The sequence below is a fragment of the Physeter macrocephalus genome, chromosome 4 (assembly GCF_002837175.3).
Source record: "Physeter macrocephalus isolate SW-GA chromosome 4, ASM283717v5, whole genome shotgun sequence".
NCBI classification, from domain to species: Eukaryota; Metazoa; Chordata; class Mammalia; order Artiodactyla; family Physeteridae; genus Physeter; species Physeter macrocephalus.
This window is the reverse complement of record NC_041217.1, coordinates 38,299,845-38,308,363: the sequence shown is the minus strand read 5'-3', so window position 1 is coordinate 38,308,363 and position 8,519 is coordinate 38,299,845. Positions and strand designations below refer to the sequence as shown.

The 8,519-nt window shown below is 45.5% G+C and overlaps 1 long non-coding RNA gene across 1 annotated transcript in view; it reads right to left on the bottom strand.

Annotated features, from left to right (window-relative positions):
- LOC102974180 (uncharacterized) overlaps nt 1-8,276 on the bottom strand; it is a 12,794-nt gene extending 4,518 nt beyond the window's left edge. The window contains exon 1 of the long non-coding RNA XR_447619.1: nt 8,158-8,276. This is a non-coding gene — a long non-coding RNA (uncharacterized lncRNA). The remainder of the gene's footprint in view (nt 1-8,157) is intronic.
- Between the last annotated feature and the right edge of the window lie 243 nt (nt 8,277-8,519).

Sequence of the window (8,519 nt, the reverse complement as noted above, 5' to 3'; positions counted from 1 at the left end):
GCGCAGGCTCCGGATGCGCAGGCCCAGCGGCCATGGCTCACGGGCCCAGCCGCTCCGCGGCATGTGGGATCCTCCCGGACCGGGGCACAAACCCGTGTTCCCTGCATCGGCAGGCGGACTCTCAACTACTGCGCCACCAGGGAAGCCCTGTGCCTACTTTTTGACCCAGCAATTCCAATTCTGGGCATGCACTCTGAAGACGTTCTTGCACGTGTCTACCAGATGACCTGTGGGAGAATGTTCACAAGAGCATTGGGCAAAAAACTGGAAATAACCCAAATGACCTTCAACTGTAGAATGCATAAATTGTGCTGTGTACATAAAATGGGTGAACTATAGTCACAGGCATCAACATGACTGGATCTCAAAACATCATCTTAATCATCATACATTGTTGTTGGGAATGTAAAATAGTGCAGTGACTTTGGGAAAAAAGTGTGGCAGTTCCTAAAAAAATTAAACATAGAGTTATCGTATGACCCAACAATTTCACTCCTAGGTATTCTCCAAGAGTATCAAAGCATACACCCAATACAATAAAACATAAAGCAAAGAAACTGTACACGAATGTTCACAGCAGCATTATTCTATTATTCATAATAGTTCAAAAGTGGAAAAAACCCAAATTGTCCATCAGATGAAGAATGGATAAATGAAATTGTAGTATAGCCACACAATGGAGCATGACTCAGCCATAAAAGGAATGAAGTACTGATAACATGCTACAATGAGAATGAACCTCGAGGACATTATGCTAAGTGAAAGAAGTCAGTCACAAAATGTTACATACTGTATGATTCCATTTATATGAAATATCCAGAATTGGCAAGTCTGTAGATATAGAAAGTAGATTAGTGCTTTCCAGGGGCTGGGGGTGGGGGTGGGGGAGGGAGAGTGACTTCTACCGAGTATATGGTTTATTTTTGGGGTGATGAAAATATTCTGAAGTTAAATGATTGTGATGGTTGCACAACTTTGTGACTAAACTAAAACCCACTGAGTTGTACACTTTAAATGGGTGAATTTTATGTTATGTGAATTGTATCTTAATAAAACTGTTATTTAAAAGCAAATATAATGTTGAGAGGAAAATGTGTCACAGAAAAGTACAGAAAATGGAATTTCATTTATATAAAGGTAAAATAAGGAAAACTAAACAATGCATTGCTTAGGGATAGATACATATGTGAATAAGTATAAAGAAAAGCAAGGGCATGATCACCACAAAGTTTGAGCTAGTGGTTACCTTATAGGGAACGGGGATATGATCAGGGAGGGCCACAGAGATGACAAAGGAACTGAGAACACACTCTTCCTGAAGCTTGCTGGTAGGTATATTGGTGTTCATGGTGTTATTTTAACAGTAATATTATCCCTCAACTCTCTTTCTCTTTCATATATATATATATATGAAAAAGAGAGTGTATATATATATGTTTATATCTATCTATCTAGATATATACATACTCATTTATGTGTGTATTTCCTAATTATACTCCCCTCTACCCATCTCTTTCTCTCTCTCATGGTGGAGGCTCTTCTAAGATATTCGGTTGACCTTGTTGTCCGTTCATCCTTTAAAACATCAGATTGGGATTTCCATGTACATGTACATGTTTTGCTTCAGGTTCGTAGGGTGAGGAGCCAGCAGTTACGCTGGGGGACACCTGAACACCATTTTGGGAGGATCTTTTCTCTGGGACCATTCAGTTTCTCATGGGAAAAGTCCTTCTTTGTTTTTTGTTTGGGGGTTTTGTTTGTTTCTGGTTTTGGCTTGTTGTGTTATTGTCCTGGGAGGTTGGTACGTGGATCCCTGTGCATTCTGAGCAAGGGCTTTGGGTAGCGTTCAACTGCTCTGTGCATAGGATTTCAGCAGATGCCTCCTTTCATGCCCATGTCTCACTCTTGGCTTCATTCCACTTGGCATTTCCCAGGCCCAAGTTCACTGCGTTCTACCAAGCATGGCAGCTCCTCCTCTACTCTCTCCTCTGGGCTCTGGGTTCCTGTTCTCAGCTTCAGCTACTGACACTCCTCCGTCTACTTCATGTCTTTCGAGTATTTGTTGACTTCTTCCATCTGCTGATAACCTATCTGTTAGTCTCTTCATTACTCAGAGTTTATACGTTTTAATTATTATACAGAGGGGTCTTTGAAGGGAGAGGAGAAAACGCGTGTAGTAGATCCGTCATGTTTAATCAGAAGTTAGGTTCTTTTTAGAATAAAAATAATAATAGGAAGAAAAAGAACTCATGTTTGTTGAACACTAACAGGGCCAGACACTTGTCTAAGAACTTCACATGTATTATTTTGTTAATTTTCACAGCAACCCTATGAGACAAGTGCTTTTATTTTGTTCCTACTTTACAGATGCGGAAACTAAGAGACATGGTAAATAACTTGCGAAAGATCTCAGAGATAAGCAAGTAGTAGAACCAGGATATGGATACAGGCAGTCTGACTCAAGAAGCTATCTCCCTAACCAGCATGTGACATATATGTACAGGTAGATGATAGATACACAGATAGATAGATAGATAGATAGAGAGAGAGACATTCAACCCGAAGGTCCTATAATCAAAATCATCTCAGAACGAAAAATAAGAAAAGCAGCCCTGTCATTTATCAGGCTGGGAAGACAGACACAGATTAAAAACTAGCCTCAAAATTGAGAGAAAGCATTGTTTCTCTCAAAGTCATGCAGCAGATGTAAAATGTCATAAAAAATAAAGACCCTCCTCTTAGAGGGAACACCTCTCTCTTACCAACGATGCTCCTGACTCACTGCACTAGGAACCCAGTTGCTAAACAGCCCTCGGCTCCCAACAACATCCAATCCCTAGTTAATTTCCACGTATCCTAATCCTGCATCAGAAACAACAGTCAAATCAGAACTGAGCCCCAATTTCCTGAGAGTCTCTTCAAAATTCTTCAGCAGGAACCCAATCCTTATAAACGATGCTTCCAGTCTTCCCTATTGTTGAGGTTCATTCTACAGTTTCTCTGGAACGCCCTCCCTCACTGCACTGAGTCAATAAATGTGATTTTTGTCATGTTTGTGCCTGGTGGTCTTGGCTGATTAGGCTTCTCTGTAGGTGGGTGCGTTCTTAGAGTCATTCCTTTGGCTTAAACTCATGGGCTTACCCACAGTGACAGAGCCCCGGAAGGGGTCAGATATGAAAACCTCATGAAAACCTTGGGAAAGAAGGGCATCCTTGAGGGAAAGCGAGGTTGGGACTTGGGAGGCACGTGTAGTTACTTTATATTTTGTCCTCTGGTTGGCCTTAGTACTCTCCTTTTGCCTAGTCTCTGGGCGCTGAATCCTTCCAGGAATCATCTCAATTTTAGGCGTCAGTTTCAATCTTGCCTGGGACAGTTGCAACTGCCATGTCTGAGCTGATAATTTTCTATACCCCCTTCCCTAGGAAGTGCCTACATCAGTCAGATGGAGCTTCAGGATAAGTGTCCCAGCTGAGAGAGCAGGTAGTCTAGCCGCCATGCACAGTGCTGTGTTGAAGCTTCTCTAGCCTGTGAGGGGCTGCGCCTCAGCCTGTCTTGACTCTGTTCGGGGGAGGGCAGGAGGGCAAATCGAGGGTGGGAAGCCTCTGCCCTGTTGCTGGAGCACTACTTCCAGAGCTCAAGTTCGAGGATTCTCAGTGCTTGGACAGACACACAGAGTCCCCATGGACATACGGTTATTATTATTGTCTTTGTTTTTCACTGATATTGCTATTAACACCTTTTACATTGGTATTGCATTTTTAACTTTTCTAAGTACCTTCATGTAGGTCTTCTTTCTCCCCTGTTGGGTGTACACAACACGAGCAATCGTTCCCTTATTTTATAGTTGAAGAAACCCAAGCCAAGAAAAGTTGTGTTACCTGCCTATGCTGCTGACAGAGCAGAGGCCTAAAACTGAAGTCCCCTGACCCCAGTCAATGGTCACTCCAATTTCTCACAACGGAGGAGAAGAACCCTGAACAGTGAGTGTTGGGGGCTCCACCTGAGCCTGGGCTGTCTGAGCTGTGGATATGCCCAAGGTTTAGACCCCAATGGGGTCTTAGTGAACATAACTGCCAGGACTAGGAACTGGCTCTTATTTCCATATCTCCAACCCAGAACCTACCTATGAATCCCACCTCCAGAAGCCACCCAGCCCCAGACAAGAGAATGGAACAATGCCTCAGGTGATGTAAGTGGAGGCTGGGTGGGCTGCTGCCAGCTGTCTGGGTAGGAAGGGGCCTCCTGTGGGTGAATGTGGGCACAAGAATGTGGTGAGGCCACTCTGAACAAGGCCAGGTGGGTCTCTGCCTTGTAGCCAGCTCTGAAACAACAGGTTCAAACCAGTCTGGCTTAGCCCACACTTCAGAATGGGGTGGTGGCTGCAGTTCTTTTTTTCCATCCCCATTCTAAACCAGGTCGTCTCATTGAGAAGGAAGAGCATGGATAAGACAAGAGGCAGTGGGTTGGGACAAATGTACTTCAGGAAGGAGAGGGTGCTCTTCTGAGCACCAGCCCCTGCCGTCAGCTTGCGGGCCCACAGACACTTTGGGGTCTTTATTGGGAGTGTTCCAGGCACCAGTGCCTCTTTAACTCAATTCTGCTCTCCTGAATGCACCCTTGCCCTTTCATCTGTTCTTCACATACAGCCAGAGTGATCTTACAAAAACACAGACCTGATCATGGCACTCCCCTGGCCCAGGACTCCCAATGGTCCCCAACGCGCATCATGTCCAAATTCCTCAGCCTGGCTGCCAGGCTCTCCATGCTGTACAGCAGACCACCTTCAGCTTCACCTTGCCCCAGGGTCCTCATCAAGCTAGTCTCAAGTTCCTGGAAAGTGTTATATGCTTTCCTGCCTCAGGACCTTTGCATTTGCTGATGCCTCTGCCTTGAATGTCCATTGTCCCCGCCTCTAAATCCTTTTCTCTTCCCACTTATACTGTTCAGATCCTTCAACGTGAGCTCAGTATGTTCTTCAGAGATGTCTAACCCCATACGGTACCCCGGGCTAGGTCCCCTTCCATGCTCTTATCGTACTCCATATGATAATTGTCATTATTTATTTAATGTCTATCTCATCCTTTGCTGGACAGAATGCTCCATGAGGACAGGGAACCTGTCTGTTCTACTGCATGAGGGAGTCAACCGTGTCCAATTCATTGAGGACCTAATACTCAGGTTCGGCAAAGATGTACTGAGCATTTACTACTTGTTAGGCATGAAGCAACTTCAGATACAATCTTAATTAATTTCATCTCCATGAACTTTATGCTAGGATTTGGGGTTCCAGGAGCTGAGATTACTGCATTGAGATTATGAGTATTAGATGAGCTCAATATGTTGAAAACTACAGGCCTGACACATAACAGGTGCTCAATGACTATTTATCTGATGGAAAAACACATTTGAAAAAAGCAACCCTCTGCTGAAGAAGTTAAATTATTCATTTTACAGCTGAGAAAAACAGATTTCCTAAATCAGACAGCTAGGAATTCCTGGGCCTGGGATTTGGACCCAGGCCTGGAGAGGTGAGTCCAGATCTCACCTCGTGTTCCCACTTAATCTCTACTGGTCCAGTGGGAACTCAAAGTGGTAAAGACCTTGGTCTGACCTGGAGGGACAGTAAAATTGATAAGAAAATGATATAGGCACAGGAAACAATCTGAAGACCTAGGTGCCTCTTGGTGCCAAAGCAACGGATACAGACAGGAAATGAAGTTGGAAATCAGAGAAGGAAGAGCTCCACATAGCAGTGAGGGATGCCTCCAGGGCTGGTGAGGCATGGACGGGCATCCAGGAGGGGTGAGCCAGCAGAAGCAAAGGCAAAGAGGTACAAGTCAGCATAAGTGGGAATTGTGCAACCAGACCAAGCGTGTTCCCGAGCAGTGGGAGATGAAGCATGGGGAGAAGAGGAGAGGGGGTGCCAGTGGCTGAGGGTCCTGCATGGCAGATGGAGAGGTGACTGGACCTGGCAATGGGAAGTCAGTTGAGATTTGTGATCTAGGGAGCAGCCTGATGCAAGTGGAGTTCCAGGAAGATCAGTCTGGGAGTTATGTGCAAAATGAACTGTAGCAAAGAAGAAAAGGCAGCGGGGAGGAGGAAGGATGGACAGATGGAGGAAGAAGGGAGAGGTCGCCCTTGCTGAGAACCTAGTAGGCCCTTCAGAAGAGCGATCTCTGTTATTCTTGTCAACAACACTAAATGGAGTGTATTACCATCCATGTTTTACAGATAAACAAGCTGGAGTTGAAAGAGGTGAAATAACTTGCCCAGGATTACTTAGCCAGATAGGAACCAGACCTAGTGCTTGGGTATTTTGTCTCCAAGTCCAGCAACCTTTCCACTGCATCACAAAGTGCATCTGACAGAGAGCCCTGTTAGGAGGTCACAGGGATGCTGAAAACTTGGCCTCTGTGCACCGGTGCTGAATCAAATCCCAGAGACAGAGTTTTGGGGGAAGTAGAAAAGAATAGCTTTATTGCTTTGCCAGGCAAAAGGGGACGCGGTGGGCTCGTGCCCTCAAAAACTGTGTCCCAACCCAGGGGGATTTGGTGAGGAGTTTTACAGCAATGCTTCAAGGCAGGGTTGCTGATAAGGATCAGGGTGTGTGCAGGGCCTGCATTCCTTTAATTTGGCCCCAGGTGGTCTCCTGATGAGCTTTTGTGGTTCTTGAGGTTATAAGACTATGACCTTCTCTCTGGAATGAAGAATGCTTCATCAAGTAGTTCATCTTCCGTTTGTTGGGGGTTTTAGTTCTGCAGAAGAGCTCAGAGATATTTTTATGTGTATCCCTTGCGGTAGGACCAGGAACCTGCCCCAAGGCTGCACTACTGTTTCTTGGCTGCTCCTCCCTTGTCTCTGCATCCCCTCCCTTCCCTGATTAGCAACTGTTTGAATCTGCCCTTTGGAACTCAGGGAAGGTCATGGAGGCTGGAGCCTATTCCCTACAAATAAGAAATGGGGGACACAGAAAGGCTTCTGTGCCCAGAGGCCCCACGGGGTCCTGATTGGTTTCAATATGGTGGTGGCTTTGGGGACTTTTCTGAGCAAAAATGATTGTGTTTATCTCTGGGACCCAGCTCGAAAAGCACCATGGCAGGCATGCTCTAACAATTCTAGCAAAGAGGTCAGGAGCGGCACAAGGTCAGTCCTGGGAGGAGTGTCCCATGCGGAGCCACATGAACAGCTGAATCCAGAGCAAAGTCTCAGGATATGTAGTTAGAGCCAGGGAGTCAGCCTGGCCTGGGAGTCGGGATAACTGGGTTCTGGTCATGAAAGCATCCCTTTGGGACTTTAGCTCAGTCACTTAATCTCTTTGAGCCTCAGCTTCCCCATCTGTAAAATAAAATTAAAAATCTCAACTTCCTCATCTTCCATGTTATGAGATCCAAATGAAATTGTCACTGTGGGTGTGTTTGGATTACTGAGAAATGCTAGGCTGGTGGGAGAAATGGTTGTTGTTATCAGAGGTCAGGGGGTGATAGGCAGGTTAACTCCAGGGCCTGAAGGGGAGCATTTCCTCACCCAGGATCCAGTGGACACTTTCATTGAGCTGTTGCCCTGAACTGGGTGTTTGTTATCAACCATTTCTCCTTGACCATCACTTCCAATCAATTCATTGCCTCTTTATTAAGCACCACTTTATTTAAACCACTGTCTGGACAAGTCTTGTTCTAATCCTCTTACAACCCTTCTTTTACTTTTCCTCTTCACTGTGTATCAAGAGAGGAAGTCAAATAAATCCATTGTGCTGTTGGTAAATAGTGAATTACTCATATCCAAATCTTGAGACAGATTAAGAGGCTCCTTTCACATTTTCCCCAGTCCATCTCCCTTCTCCAATGAATTCACCATCTGAGACATATTTGTGTTATAAATGACAGGCATAGCCTATCCAATTCCATTGTAGAAAGAGGAAAAAAATACCAATTTTCATTGCTGGTTAACTTTAAAACATGATGCATTTTATATGTGTGGATGAGGGAACTTAGGCATTGGCCAACACAATGCTGCACAAATTTACTTTTCACAGAAAATGCATTAGTACAGGCAGTGCCAGCCTCTCCCATCTTGCATCTGGGATGGCATGGCTATGCACGGCCCACAGCTCAATCTGTCTACTGCCCGTCAAATTCCATCCTCCTCTGGGCAACTTACCTTGCCCCTCCTCACATAGAGCCCTCCAAGATGGGGCCAGTCCACAGTCTGCCTTCTTCAGATCCTGCTGGAAGCAAGGAGAAAAGAGCAGCACCCACTTCTGGCTCAGGAGGGGAGAGTATCCAACCTTTTACAGTCCCTTCCTTACCCCCTCCACAGTTCACCACACTTGCTCTCTTACTCCCTTTCCTTTTCAGTCTGGGAAGAGAAGGACAAGAATGCTTCCTCCTAGTTCAGCCGGTTCTTCTACTTTCTTCCCCCCTCCCCAGAACACAGATCTTATTGCCCCTCTTCCAAAGCCCAGCCCCAAGTGCCAGGCACAGCAGAGTCCTGACTCTTCTGTTTCCAGGGAGGTGGGGCAC